The sequence below is a fragment of the Taudactylus pleione genome, unplaced genomic scaffold, assembly GCF_031769625.1.
Source record: "Taudactylus pleione unplaced genomic scaffold, aTauple2 ptg000473l, whole genome shotgun sequence".
Lineage (NCBI taxonomy): Eukaryota > Metazoa > Chordata > Amphibia > Anura > Myobatrachidae > Taudactylus > Taudactylus pleione.
In genome coordinates this window covers 6,610,537-6,625,560 of record NW_028284875.1, presented here as the reverse complement: position 1 = coordinate 6,625,560, position 15,024 = coordinate 6,610,537, and the positions used below count along the sequence as shown (strand labels likewise).

Here is a 15,024-nt window from a genome sequence, read left to right as displayed (position 1 = left end):
TTTTAAATCCACTAAACTACTGCACCCAATACTAAAGTACCTAATAAAAGTAATATTCTAATCATAAGTTAATCAATTATATTGTGCATTTGTGTTATTGCCCAGTTTTATGTATCCTTAGGTGTATATTGCAATGAATTCATGCCATTGCTGTACAGTTCAATATTATCAAAATTGTAAAATAATTCCTGTTTATAAATAATTTCTGTTTATTTATCTTAAATAATATTTGCTATAAATATATGTAACTTCAATGTTGCATAGGGAAAATATACACTATAATACCAAAAAGTGCAGTACCTTTAAATAAAAATAAGTTAAATCTCACTTGTGCTCTATATTTAAAGGTAAACATTGTTTTTTTGGTCTGTAGCACCTAAATTGTCAGTAAAGTCAGTGTCCAAAGAAATATAAAAAGCAGAAAATTACCTTTTTGATGACTTGGATGAAAGGACTTCAAGAAACCCATCAGCAATTGCCATATACATTGTTATTTTGTAGCCACTCTGATAGTAAATTGCAATTAAAACTTAATAGGTATGTTTTGGTATATATGGATTTCATGCAATACCATTAAGACAGTCACCTGCATTGAAAAAAAGCATAACTTCTAGAATGAGAATGAGCATCAAAGGAACATGCATCCTAGATGAGACTTGAAGCCACTGTCCCAGGTGATAGCAAACTTATCCGGAAACTAATCCACAATGTCATCAGGATAAATGTCTGCTTTTAGATACAGGGCCATAATTTTGCAAGCTGAACAGTACCGGATTGTTAAGCAGATAAAAGTTTCTGGTGGAGCCATTTGTGCAGTATCAAGCAAGAATAAAGGGAACATCTCCAGTAATTATATGGATGAAATAAAGCCCAGATGAGACTTCAAACCACAATCCCTAGCTTAGGAGGCCAGTGCGTTATCCATTAGGCCAGTGGGGCTTAGTAACATCTTTGTGTGAAACTGATTTTTTCATTAGTATAATCATTAATTGTTGCGATATAGGAAAGCCGTTTATTTGTGTTCTTTGCTTTACAAATCCCAGCATGAAATGTGATTGTACTAACCAGACCTAATAGTGTGGACCCTCATGTTACATTGCAGCAAAACAGATTGATGCAACTCTTTTACCAATAAAGAGGTAGTCTTTTGCATTCCATTTTGTTGACTAACTAAAGTAATGTTTACAGTGCATATGAACCAAAGCAGATGTGTGTACTGGTACCTTAAAAACAGTCATGTTTGTGATTTTTTTCTGCCTTCATATCAGGATGTTCAGGTAGCAGATGATAATCATTAACTGATGACATTAGAAAAAAAATTACATTTGCTACAGGTGAGGCTTGAACTCACAACCTCGGCATTGCTCAACAGATACTGTCTTATAAGTACCGCGCGCTAACCGATTGCGCCACAGGAGCACATGGTCAAAGTGTATTATTTTTAGTTGAGTGATTTTAGCATCGAGTTGACTAAGTATATTAACTTGGTTTATTAATTTTAAATTAGTTACTTTTTAAATCCACTAAACTACTGCACCCAATACTAAAGTACCTAATAAAAGTAATATTCTAATCATAAGTTAATCAATTATATTGTGCATTTGTGTTATTGCCCAGTTTTATGTATCCTTAGGTGTATATTGCAATGAATTCATGCCATTGCTGTACAGTTCAATATTATCAAAATTGTAAAATAATTCCTGTTTATAAATAATTTCTGTTTATTTATCTTAAATAATATTTGCTATAAATATATGTAACTTCAATGTTGCATAGGGAAAATATACACTATAATACCAAAAAGTGCAGTATCTTTAAATAAAAATAAGTTAAATCTCACTTGTGCTCTATATTTAAAGGTAAACATTGTTTTTTTGGTCTGTAGCACCTAAATTGTCAGTAAAGTCAGTGTCCAAAGAAATATAAAAAGCAGAATATTACCCTTTTGATGACATGGATGAAAGGACTTCAAGAAACCCATCAGCAATTGCCATAGACATTGTTATTTTGTAGCCACTCTGATATTAAATTGCAATTAAAACTTAATAGGTATGTTTTGGTATATATGGATTTCATGCAATACCATTAAGACAGTCACCTGCATTGAAAAAAAGCATAACTTCTAGAATGAGAATGAGCATCAAAGGAACATGCATCCTAGATGAGACTGGAAGCCACTGTCCCAGGTGATAGCAAACTTATCCGGAAACTAATCCACAATGTCATCAGGATAAATGTCTGCTTTTAGATACAGGGCCATAATTTTGCAAGCTGAACAGTACCGGAGTGTTAAGCAGATAAAAGTTTCTGGTGGAGCCATTTGTGCAGTATCAAGCAAGAATAAAGGGAACATCTCCAGTAATTATATGGATGAAATAAAGCCCAGATGAGACCTGAAACCACAATCCCTAGCTTAGGAGGCCAGTGCCTTATCCATTAGGCCAGTGGGGCTTAGTAACATCTTTGTGTGAAACTGATTTTTTCATTAGTATAATCATTAATTGTTGCGATATAGGAGAGCCGTTTATTTGTGTTCTTTGCTTTACAAATCCCAGCATGAAATGTGATTGTACTAACCAGACTTAATAGTGTGGACCCTCATGTTACATTGCAGCAAAATAGATTGATGCAACTCTTTTACCAATAAAGAGGTAGTCTTTTGCATTCCATTTTGTTGACTAACTAAAGTAATGTTTACAGTGCATATGAACCAAAGCAGATGTGTGTACTGGTACCTTAAAAACAGTCATGTTTGTGATTTTTTTCTGACTTCATATCAGGATGTTCAGGTAGCAGATGATAATCATTAACTGATGACATTAGAAAAAAAATTACATTTGCTCCAGGTGAGGCTTGAACTCACAACCTCGGCATTGCTCAACAGATACTGTCTTATAAGTACTGTGCGCTGACCGATTGCACCACATGAGCACATGGTCAAAGTGTATTATTTTTAGTTGAGTGATTTTAGCATCGAGTTGACTAAGTATATTAACTTGGTTTATTAATTTTAAATTAGTTACTTTTTAAATCCACTAAACTACTGCACCCAATACTAAAGTACCTAATAAAAGTAATATTCTAATCATAAGTTAATCAATTATATTGTGCATTTGTGTTATTGCCCAGTTTTATGTATCCTTAGGTGTATATTGCAATGAATTCATGCCATTGCTGTACAGTTCAATATTATCAAAATTGTAAAATAATTCCTGTTTATAAATAATTCCTGTTTATTTATCTTAATTAATATTTGCTATAAATATATGTAACTTCAATGTTGCATAGGGAAAATATACACTATAATACCAAAAAGTGCAGTATCTTTAAATAAAAATAAGTTAAATCTCACTTGTGCTCTATATTTAAAGGTAAACATTGTTTTTTTGGTCTGTAGCACCTAAATTGTCAGTAAAGTCAGTATCCAAAGAAATAAAAAAAGCAGAAAATTACCCTTTTGATGACATGGATGAAAGGACTTCAAGAAACCCATCAGCAATTGCCATAGACATTATTATTTTGTAGCCACTCTGATATTAAATTGCAATTAAAACTTAATAGGTATGTTTTGGTATATATGGATTTCATGCAATACCATTAAGACAGTCACCTGCATTGAAAAAAAGCATAACTTCTAGAATGAGAATGAGCATCAAAGGAACATGCATCCTAGATGAGACTTGAAGCCACTGTCCCAGGTGATAGCAAATTTATCCGGAAACTAATCCACAATGTCATCAGGATAAATGTCTGCTTTTAGATACAGGGCCATAATTTTGCAAGCTGAACAGTACCGGAGTGTTAAGCAGATAAAAGTTTCTGGTGGAGCCATTTGTGCAGTATCAAGCAAGAATAAAGGGAACATCTCCAGTAATTATATGGATGAAATAAAGCCCAGATGAGACCTGAAACCACAATCCCTAGCTTAGGAGGCCAGTGCCTTATCCATTAGGCCAGTGGGGCTTAGTAACATCTTTGTGTGAAACTGATTTTTTCATTAGTATAATCATTAATTGTTGCGATATAGGAAAGCCGTTTATTTGTGTTCTTTGCTTTACAAATCCCAGCATGAAATGTGATTGTACTAACCAGACCTAATAGTGTGGACCCTCATGTTACATTGCAGCAAAACAGATTGATGCAACTCTTTTACCAATAAAGAGGGAGTCTTTTGCATTCCATTTTGTTGACTAACTAAAGTAATGTTTACAGTGCATATGAACCAAAGCAGATGTGTGTACTGGTACCTTAAAAACAGTCATGTTTGTGATTTTTTTCTGCCTTCATATCAGGATGTTCAGGTAGCAGATGATAATCATTAACTGATGACATTAGAAAAAAATTACATTTGCTCCAGGTGAGGCTTGAACTCACAACCTCGGCATTGCTCAACAGATACTGTCTTATAAGTACTGCGCGCTGACCGATTGCACCACATGAGCACATGGTCAAAGTGTATTATTTTTAGTTGAGTGATTTTAGCATCGAGTTGACTAAGTATATTAACTTGATTTATTAATTTTAAATTAGTTACTTTTTAAATCCACTAAACTACTGCACCCAATACTAAAGTACCTAATAAAAGTAATATTCTAATCATAAGTTAATCAATTATATTGTGCATTTGTGTTATTGCCCAGTTTTATGTATCCTTAGGTGTATATTGCAATGAATTCATGCCATTGCTGTACAGTTCAATATTATCAAAATTGTAAAATAATTCCTGTTTATAAATAATTCCTGTTTATTTATCTTAAATAATATTTGCTATAAATATATGTAACTTCAATGTTGCATAGGGAAAATGTACACTATAATACCAAAAAGTGCAGTATCTTTAAATAAAAATAAGTTAAATCTCACTTGTGCTCTATATTTAAAGGTAAACATTGTTTTTTTGGTCTGTAGCACCTAAATTGTCAGTAAAGTCAGTGTCCAAAGAAATATAAAAAGCAGAAAATTACCCTTTTGATGACATGGATGAAAGGACTTCAAGAAACCCATCAGCAATTGCCATAGACATTGTTATTTTGTAGCCACTCTGATATTAAATTGCAATTAAAACTTAATAGGTATGTTTTGGTATATATGGATTTCATGCAATACCATTAAGACAGTCACCTGCATTGAAAAAAAGCATAACTTCTAGAATGAGAATGAGCATCAAAGGAACATGCATCCTAGATGAGACTTGAAGCCACTGTCCCAGGTGATAGCAAACTTATCCGGAAACTAATCCACAATGTCATCAGGATAAATGTCTGCTTTTAGATACAGGGCCATAATTTTGCAAGCTGAACAGTACCATATTGTTAAGCAGATAAAAGTTTCTGGTGGAGCCATTTGTGCAGTATCAAGCAAGAATAAAGGGAACATCTCCAGTAATTATATGGATGAAATAAAGCCCAGATGAGACTTGAAACCACAATCCCTAGCTTAGGAGGCCAGTGCCTTATCCATTAGGCCATTGGGGCTTAGTAACATCTTTGTGTGAAACTGATTTTTTCATTAGTATAATCATTAATTGTTGCGATATAGGAAAGCCGTTTATTTGTGTTCTTTGCTTTACAAATCCCAGCATGAAATGTGATTGTACTAACCAGACCTAATAGTGTGGACCCTCATGTTACATTGCAGCAAAACAGATTGATGAAACTCTTTTACCAATAAAGAGGTAGTCTTTTGCATTCCATTTTGTTGACTAACTAAAGTAATGTTTACAGTGCATATGAACCAAAGCAGATGTGTGTACTGGTACCTTAAAAACAGTCATGTTTGTGATTTTTTTCTGCCTTCATATCAGGATGTTCAGGTAGCAGATGATAATCATTAACTGATGACATTAGAAAAAAAATTACATTTGCTCCAGGTGAGGCTTGAACTCACAACCTCGGCATTGCTCAACAGATACTGTCTTATAAGTACCGCGCGCTAACCGATTGCGCCACAGGAGCACATGGTCAAAGTGTGTTATTTTTAGTTGAGTGATTTTAGCATCGAGTTGACTAAGTATATTAACTTGGTTTATTAATTTTAAATTAGTTACTTTTTAAATCCACTAAACTACTGCACCCAATACTAAAGTACCTAATAAAAGTAATATTCTAATCATAAGTTAATCAATTATATTGTGCATTTGTGTTATTGCCCAGTTTTATGTATCCTTAGGTGTATATTGCAATGAATTCATGCCATTGCTGTACAGTTCAATATTATCAAAATTGTAAAATAATTCCTGTTTATAAATAATTTCTGTTTATTTATCTTAAATAATATTTGCTATAAATATATGTAACTTCAATGTTGCATAGGGAAAATATACACTATAATACCAAAAAGTGCAGTATCTTTAAATAAAAATAAGTTAAATCTCACTTGTGCTCTATATTTAAAGGTAAACATTGTTTTTTTGGTCTGTAGCACCTAAATTGTCAGTAAAATCAGTGTCCAAAGAAATATAAAAAGCAGAAAATTACCCTTTTGATGACTTGGATGAAAGGACTTCAAGAAACCCATCAGCAATTGCCATAGACATTGTTATTTTGTAGCCACTCTGATAGTAAATTGCAATTAAAACTTAATAGGTATGTTTTGGTATATATGGATTTTATGCAATACCATTAAGACAGTCACCTGCATTGAAAAAAAGCATAACTTCTAGAATGAGAATGAGCATCAAAGGAACATGCATCCTAGATGAGACTTGAAGCCACTGTCCCAGGTGATAGCAAATTTATCCGGAAACTAATCCACAATGTCATCAGGATAAATGTCTGCTTTTAGATACAGGGCCATAATTTTGCAAGCTGAACAGTACCGGATTGTTAAGCAGATAAAAGTTTCTGGTGGAGCCATTTGTGCAGTATCAAGCAAAAATAAAGGGAACATCTCCAGTAATTATATGGATGAAATAAAGCCCAGATGAGACTTGAAACCACAATCCCTAGTTTAGGAGGCCAGTGCCTTATCCATTAGGCCAGTGGGGCTTAGTAACATCTTTGTGTGAAACTGATTTTTTCATTAGTATAATCATTAATTGTTGCGATATAGGAAAGCCATTTATTTGTGTTCTTTGCTTTACAAATCCCAGCATGAAATGTGATTGTACTAACCAGACCTAATAGTGTGGACCCTCATGTTACATTGCAGCAAAACAGATTGATGCAACTCTTTTACCAATAAAGAGGTAGTCTTTTGCATTCCATTTTGTTGACTAACTAAAGTAATGTTTACAGTGCATATGAACCAAAGCAGATGTGTGTACTGGTACCTTAAAAACAGTCATGTTTGTGATTTTTTTCTGCCTTCATATCAGGATGTTCAGGTAGCAGATGATAATCATTAACTGATGACATTAGAAAAAAAATTACATTTGCTCCAGGTGAGGCTTGAACTCACAACCTCGGCATTGCTCAACAGATACTGTCTTATAAGTACTGCGCGCTGACCGATTGCACCACATGAGCACATGGTCAAAGTGTATTATTTTTAGTTGAGTGATTTTAGCATCGAGTTGACTAAGTATATTAACTTGGTTTATTAATTTTAAATTAGTTACTTTTTAAATCCACTAAACTACTGCACCCAATACTAAAGTACCTAATAAAAGTAATATTCTAATCATAAGTTAATCAATTATATTGTGCATTTGTGTTATTGCCCAGTTTTATGTATCCTTAGGTGTATATTGCAATGAATTCATGCCATTGCTGTACAGTTCAATATTATCAAAATTGTAAAATAATTCCTGTTTATAAATAATTCCTGTTTATTTATCTTAAATAATATTTGCTATAAATATATGTAACTTCAATGTTGCATAGGGAAAATGTACACTATAATACCAAAAAGTGCAGTATCTTTAAATAAAAATAAGTTAAATCTCACTTGTGCTCTATATTTAAAGGTAAACATTGTTTTTTTGGTCTGTAGCACCTAAATTGTCAGTAAAGTCAGTGTCCAAAGAAATATAAAAAGCAGAAAATTACCCTTTTGATGACATGGATGAAAGGACTTCAAGAAACCCATCAGCAATTGCCATAGACATTGTTATTTTGTAGCCACTCTGATATTAAATTGCAATTAAAACTTAATAGGTATGTTTTGGTATATATGGATTTCATGCAATACCATTAAGACAGTCACCTGCATTGAAAAAAAGCATAACTTCTAGAATGAGAATGAGCATCAAAGGAACATGCATCCTAGATGAGACTTGAAGCCACTGTCCCAGGTGATAGCAAATTTATCCGGAAACTAATCCACAATGTCATCAGGATAAATGTCTGCTTTTAGATACAGGGCCATAATTTTGCAAGCTGAACAGTACCGGATTGTTAAGCAGATAAAAGTTTCTGGTGGAGCCATTTGTGCAGTATCAAGCAAGAATAAAGGGAACATCTCCAGTAATTATATGGATGAAATAAAGCCCAGATGAGACCTGAAACCACAATCCCTAGCTTAGGAGGCCAGTGCCTTATCCATTAGGCCAGTGGGGCTTAGTAACATCTTTGTGTGAAACTGATTTTTTCATTAGTATAATCATTAATTGTTGCGATATAGGAAAGCCGTTTATTTGTGTTCTTTGCTTTACAAATCCCAGCATGAAATGTGATTGTACTAACCAGACCTAATAGTGTGGACCCTCATGTTACATTGCAGCAAAACAGATTGATGCAACTCTTTTACCAATAAAGAGGGAGTCTTTTGCATTCCATTTTGTTGACTAACTAAAGTAATGTTTACAGTGCATATGAACCAAAGCAGATGTGTGTACTGGTACCTTAAAAACAGTCATGTTTGTGATTTTTTTCTGCCTTCATATCAGGATGTTCAGGTAGCAGATGATAATCATTAACTGATGACATTAGAAAAAAATTACATTTGCTCCAGGTGAGGCTTGAACTCACAACCTCGGCATTGCTCAACAGATACTGTCTTATAAGTACTGCGCGCTGACCGATTGCACCACATGAGCACATGGTCAAAGTGTATTATTTTTAGTTGAGTGATTTTAGCATCGAGTTGACTAAGTATATTAACTTGATTTATTAATTTTAAATTAGTTACTTTTTAAATCCACTAAACTACTGCACCCAATACTAAAGTACCTAATAAAAGTAATATTCTAATCATAAGTTAATCAATTATATTGTGCATTTGTGTTATTGCCCAGTTTTATGTATCCTTAGGTGTATATTGCAATGAATTCATGCCATTGCTGTACAGTTCAATATTATCAAAATTGTAAAATAATTCCTGTTTATAAATAATTCCTGTTTATTTATCTTAAATAATATTTGCTATAAATATATGTAACTTCAATGTTGCATAGGGAAAATGTACACTATAATACCAAAAAGTGCAGTATCTTTAAATAAAAATAAGTTAAATCTCACTTGTGCTCTATATTTAAAGGTAAACATTGTTTTTTTGGTCTGTAGCACCTAAATTGTCAGTAAAGTCAGTGTCCAAAGAAATATAAAAAGCAGAAAATTACCCTTTTGATGACATGGATGAAAGGACTTCAAGAAACCCATCAGCAATTGCCATAGACATTGTTATTTTGTAGCCACTCTGATATTAAATTGCAATTAAAACTTAATAGGTATGTTTTGGTATATATGGATTTCATGCAATACCATTAAGACAGTCACCTGCATTGAAAAAAAGCATAACTTCTAGAATGAGAATGAGCATCAAAGGAACATGCATCCTAGATGAGACTTGAAGCCACTGTCCCAGGTGATAGCAAACTTATCCGGAAACTAATCCACAATGTCATCAGGATAAATGTCTGCTTTTAGATACAGGGCCATAATTTTGCAAGCTGAACAGTACCATATTGTTAAGCAGATAAAAGTTTCTGGTGGAGCCATTTGTGCAGTATCAAGCAAGAATAAAGGGAACATCTCCAGTAATTATATGGATGAAATAAAGCCCAGATGAGACTTGAAACCACAATCCCTAGCTTAGGAGGCCAGTGCCTTATCCATTAGGCCATTGGGGCTTACTAACATCTTTGTGTGAAACTGATTTTTTCATTAGTATAATCATTAATTGTTGCGATATAGGAAAGCCGTTTATTTGTGTTCTTTGCTTTACAAATCCCAGCATGAAATGTGATTGTACTAACCAGACCTAATAGTGTGGACCCTCATGTTACATTGCAGCAAAACAGATTGATGAAACTCTTTTACCAATAAAGAGGTAGTCTTTTGCATTCCATTTTGTTGACTAACTAAAGTAATGTTTACAGTGCATATGAACCAAAGCAGATGTGTGTACTGGTACCTTAAAAACAGTCATGTTTGTGATTTTTTTCTGCCTTCATATCAGGATGTTCAGGTAGCAGATGATAATCATTAACTGATGACATTAGAAAAAAAATTACATTTGCTCCAGGTGAGGCTTGAACTCACAACCTCGGCATTGCTCAACAGATACTGTCTTATAAGTACCGCGCGCTAACCGATTGCGCCACAGGAGCACATGGTCAAAGTGTGTTATTTTTAGTTGAGTGATTTTAGCATCGAGTTGACTAAGTATATTAACTTGGTTTATTAATTTTAAATTAGTTACTTTTTAAATCCACTAAACTACTGCACCCAATACTAAAGTACCTAATAAAAGTAATATTCTAATCATAAGTTAATCAATTATATTGTGCATTTGTGTTATTGCCCAGTTTTATGTATCCTTAGGTGTATATTGCAATGAATTCATGCCATTGCTGTACAGTTCAATATTATCAAAATTGTAAAATAATTCCTGTTTATAAATAATTTCTGTTTATTTATCTTAAATAATATTTGCTATAATATATGTAACTTCAATGTTGCATAGGGAAAATATACACTATAATACCAAAAAGTGCAGTATCTTTAAATAAAAATAAGTTAAATCTCACTTGTGCTCTATATTTAAAGGTAAACATTGTTTTTTTGGTCTGTAGCACCTAAATTGTCAGTAAAATCAGTGTCCAAAGAAATATAAAAAGCAGAAAATTACCCTTTTGATGACTTGGATGAAAGGACTTCAAGAAACCCATCAGCAATTGCCATAGACATTGTTATTTTGTAGCCACTCTGATAGTAAATTGCAATTAAAACTTAATAGGTATGTTTTGGTATATATGGATTTTATGCAATACCATTAAGACAGTCACCTGCATTGAAAAAAAGCATAACTTCTAGAATGAGAATGAGCATCAAAGGAACATGCATCCTAGATGAGACTTGAAGCCACTGTCCCAGGTGATAGCAAATTTATCCGGAAACTAATCCACAATGTCATCAGGATAAATGTCTGCTTTTAGATACAGGGCCATAATTTTGCAAGCTGAACAGTACCGGATTGTTAAGCAGATAAAAGTTTCTGGTGGAGCCATTTGTGCAGTATCAAGCAAAAATAAAGGGAACATCTCCAGTAATTATATGGATGAAATAAAGCCCAGATGAGACTTGAAACCACAATCCCTAGCTTAGGAGGCCAGTGCCTTATCCATTAGGCCAGTGGGGCTTAGTAACATCTTTGTGTGAAACTGATTTTTTCATTAGTATAATCATTAATTGTTGCGATATAGGAAAGCCATTTATTTGTGTTCTTTGCTTTACAAATCCCAGCATGAAATGTGATTGTACTAACCAGACCTAATAGTGTGGACCCTCATGTTACATTGCAGCAAAACAGATTGATGCAACTCTTTTACCAATAAAGAGGTAGTCTTTTGCATTCCATTTTGTTGACTAACTAAAGTAATGTTTACAGTGCATATGAACCAAAGCAGATGTGTGTACTGGTACCTTAAAAACAGTCATGTTTGTGATTTTTTTCTGCCTTCATATCAGGATGTTCAGGTAGCAGATGATAATCATTAACTGATGACATTAGAAAAAAAATTACATTTGCTCCAGGTGAGGCTTGAACTCACAACCTCGGCATTGCTCAACAGATACTGTCTTATAAGTACCGCGCGCTAAACGATTGCGCCACAGGAGCACATGGTCAAAGTGTATTATTTTTAGTTGAGTGATTTTAGCATCGAGTTGACTAAGTATATTAACTTGGTTTATTAATTTTAAATTAGTTACTTTTTAAATCCACTAAACTACTGCACCCAATACTAAAGTACCTAATAAAAGTAATATTCTAATCATAAGTTAATCAATTATATTGTGCATTTGTGTTATTGCCCAGTTTTATGTATCCTTAGGTGTATATTGCAATGAATTCATGCCATTGCTGTACAGTTCAATATTATCAAAATTGTAAAATAATTCCTGTTTATAAATAATTTCTGTTTATTTATCTTAAATAATATTTGCTATAAATATATGTAACTTCAATGTTGCATAGGGAAAATATACACTATAATACCAAAAAGTGCAGTATCTTTAAATAAAAATAAGTTAAATCTCACTTGTGCTCTATATTTAAAGGTAAACATTGTTTTTTTGGTCTGTAGCACCTAAATTGTCAGTAAAGTCAGTGTCCAAAGAAATATAAAAAGCAGAAAATTACCCTTTTGATGACATGGATGAAAGGACTTCAAGAAACCCATCAGCAATTGCCATAGACATTGTTATTTTGTAGCCACTCTGATATTAAATTGCAATTAAAACTTAATAGGTATGTTTTGGTATATATGGATTTCATTCAATACCATTAAGACAGTCACCTGCATTGAAAAAAAGCATAACTTCTAGAATGAGAATGAGCATCAAAGGAACATGCATCCTAGATGAGACTGGAAGCCACTGTCCCAGGTGATAGCAAACTTATCCGGAAACTAATCCACAATGTCATCAGGATAAATGTCTGCTTTTAGATACAGGGCCATAATTTTGCAAGCTGAACAGTACCGGATTGTTAAGCAGATAAAAGTTTCTGGTGGAGCCATTTGTGCAGTATCAAGCAAGAATAAAGGGAACATCTCCAGTAATTATATGGATGAAATAAAGCCCAGATGAGACTTGAAACCACAATCCCTAGCTTAGGAGGCCAGTGCCTTATCCATTAGGCCAGTGGGGCTTAGTAACATCTTTGTGTGAAACTGATTTTTTCATTAGTATAATCATTAATTGTTGCGATATAGGAAAGCCATTTATTTGTGTTCTTTGCTTTACAAATCCCAGCATGAAATGTGATTGTACTAACCAGACCTAATAGTGTGGACCCTCATGTTACATTGCAGCAAAACAGATTGATGCAACTCTTTTACCAATAAAGAGGTAGTCTTTTGCATTCCATTTTGTTGACTAACTAAAGTAATGTTTACAGTGCATATGAACCAAAGCAGATGTGTGTACTGGTACCTTAAAAACAGTCATGTTTGTGATTTTTTTCTGCCTTCATATCAGGATGTTCAGGTAGCAGATGATAATCATTAACTGATGACATTAGAAAAAAAATTACATTTGCTCCAGGTGAGGCTTGAACTCACAACCTCGGCATTGCTCAACAGATACTGTCTTATAAGTACCGCGCGCTAACCGATTGCGCCACAGGAGCACATGGTCAAAGTGTATTATTTTTAGTTGAGTGATTTTAGCATTGAGTTGACTAAGTATATTAACTTGGTTTATTAATTTTAAATTAGTTACTTTTTAAATCTACTAAACTACTGCACCCAATACTAAAGTACCTAATAAAAGTAATATTCTAATCATAAGTTAATCAATTATATTGTGCATTTGTGTTATTGCCCAGTTTTATGTATCCTTAGGTGTATATTGCAATGAATTCATGCCATTGCTGTACAGTTCAATATTATCAAAATTGTAAAATAATTCCTGTTTATAAATAATTTCTGTTTATTTATCTTAAATAATATTTGCTATAAATATATGTAACTTCAATGTTGCATAGGGAAAATATACACTATAATACCAAAAAGTGCAGTATCTTTAAATAAAAATAAGTTAAATCTCACTTGTGCTCTATATTTAAAGGTAAACATTGTTTTTTTGGTCTGTAGCACCTAAATTGTCTGTAAAATTAGTGTCCAAAGAAATATAAAAAGCAGAAAATTACCCTTTTGATGACTTGGATGAAAGGACTTCAAGAAACCCATCAGCAATTGCCATAGACATTGTTATTTTGTAGCCACTCTGATAGTAAATTGCAATTAAAACTTAATAGGTATGTTTTGGTATATATGGATTTTATGCAATACCATTAAGACAGTCACCTGCATTGAAAAAAAGCATAACTTCTAGAATGAGAATGAGCATCAAAGGAACATGCATCCTAGATGAGACTTGAAGCCACTGTCCCAGGTGATAGCAAATTTATCCGGAAACTAATCCACAATGTCATCAGGATAAATGTCTGCTTTTAGATACAGGGCCATAATTTTGCAAGCTGAACAGTACCGGATTGTTAAGCAGATAAAAGTTTCTGGTGGAGCCATTTGTGCAGTATCAAGCAAGAATAAAGGGAACATCTCCAGTAACTATATGGATGAAATAAAGCCCAGATGAGACTTGAAACCACAATCCCTAGCTTAGGAGGCCAGTGCCTTATCCATTAGGCCAGTGGGGCTTAGTAACATCTTTGTGTGAAACTGATTTTTTCATTAGTATAATCATTAATTGTTGCGATATAGGAAAGCCGTTTATTTGTGTTCTTTGCTTTACAAATCCCAGCATGAAATGTGATTGTACTAACCAGACCTAATAGTGTGGACCCTCATGTTACATTGCAGCAAAACAGATTGATGCAACTCTTTTACCAATAAAGAGGTAGTCTTTTGCATTCCATTTTGTTGACTAACTAAAGTAATGTTTACAGTGCATATGAACCAAAGCAGATGTGTGTACTGGTACCTTAAAAACAGTCATGTTTGTGATTTTTTTCTGCCTTCATATCAGGATGTTCAGGTAGCAGATGATAATCATTAACTGATGACATTAGAAAAAAAATTACATTTGCTCCAGGTGAGGCTTGAACTCACAACCTCGGCATTGCTCAACAGATACTGTCTTATAAGTACCGCGCGCTAAACGATTGCGCCACAGGAGC

At 33.6% G+C, this 15,024-nt stretch overlaps 6 non-coding genes across 6 annotated transcripts; all 6 read right to left on the bottom strand.

Annotated features, from left to right (window-relative positions):
* Positions 1 to 1,326: 1,326 nt before the first annotated feature.
* Positions 1,327 to 1,419, bottom strand: TRNAI-UAU (transfer RNA isoleucine (anticodon UAU)). The gene is given in 2 exon segments: positions 1,327 to 1,362; positions 1,382 to 1,419. It is a non-coding gene; the product is annotated as a tRNA-Ile (tRNA).
* Positions 1,420 to 5,861: 4,442 nt separating this feature from the next.
* Positions 5,862 to 5,954, bottom strand: TRNAI-UAU (transfer RNA isoleucine (anticodon UAU)). The gene is given in 2 exon segments: positions 5,862 to 5,897; positions 5,917 to 5,954. It is a non-coding gene; the product is annotated as a tRNA-Ile (tRNA).
* A 4,442-nt stretch (positions 5,955 to 10,396) lies between these two features.
* TRNAI-UAU (transfer RNA isoleucine (anticodon UAU)) lies at positions 10,397 to 10,489 on the bottom strand. Its single transcript is given in 2 exon segments — positions 10,397 to 10,432; positions 10,452 to 10,489. It is a non-coding gene; the product is annotated as a tRNA-Ile (tRNA).
* A 1,418-nt stretch (positions 10,490 to 11,907) lies between these two features.
* On the bottom strand, positions 11,908 to 12,000 carry TRNAI-UAU (transfer RNA isoleucine (anticodon UAU)). Its single transcript is given in 2 exon segments — positions 11,908 to 11,943; positions 11,963 to 12,000. It is a non-coding gene; the product is annotated as a tRNA-Ile (tRNA).
* Positions 12,001 to 13,419: 1,419 nt separating this feature from the next.
* On the bottom strand, positions 13,420 to 13,512 carry TRNAI-UAU (transfer RNA isoleucine (anticodon UAU)). Its single transcript is given in 2 exon segments — positions 13,420 to 13,455; positions 13,475 to 13,512. It is a non-coding gene; the product is annotated as a tRNA-Ile (tRNA).
* Positions 13,513 to 14,931: 1,419 nt separating this feature from the next.
* Positions 14,932 to 15,024, bottom strand: TRNAI-UAU (transfer RNA isoleucine (anticodon UAU)). The gene is given in 2 exon segments: positions 14,932 to 14,967; positions 14,987 to 15,024. It is a non-coding gene; the product is annotated as a tRNA-Ile (tRNA).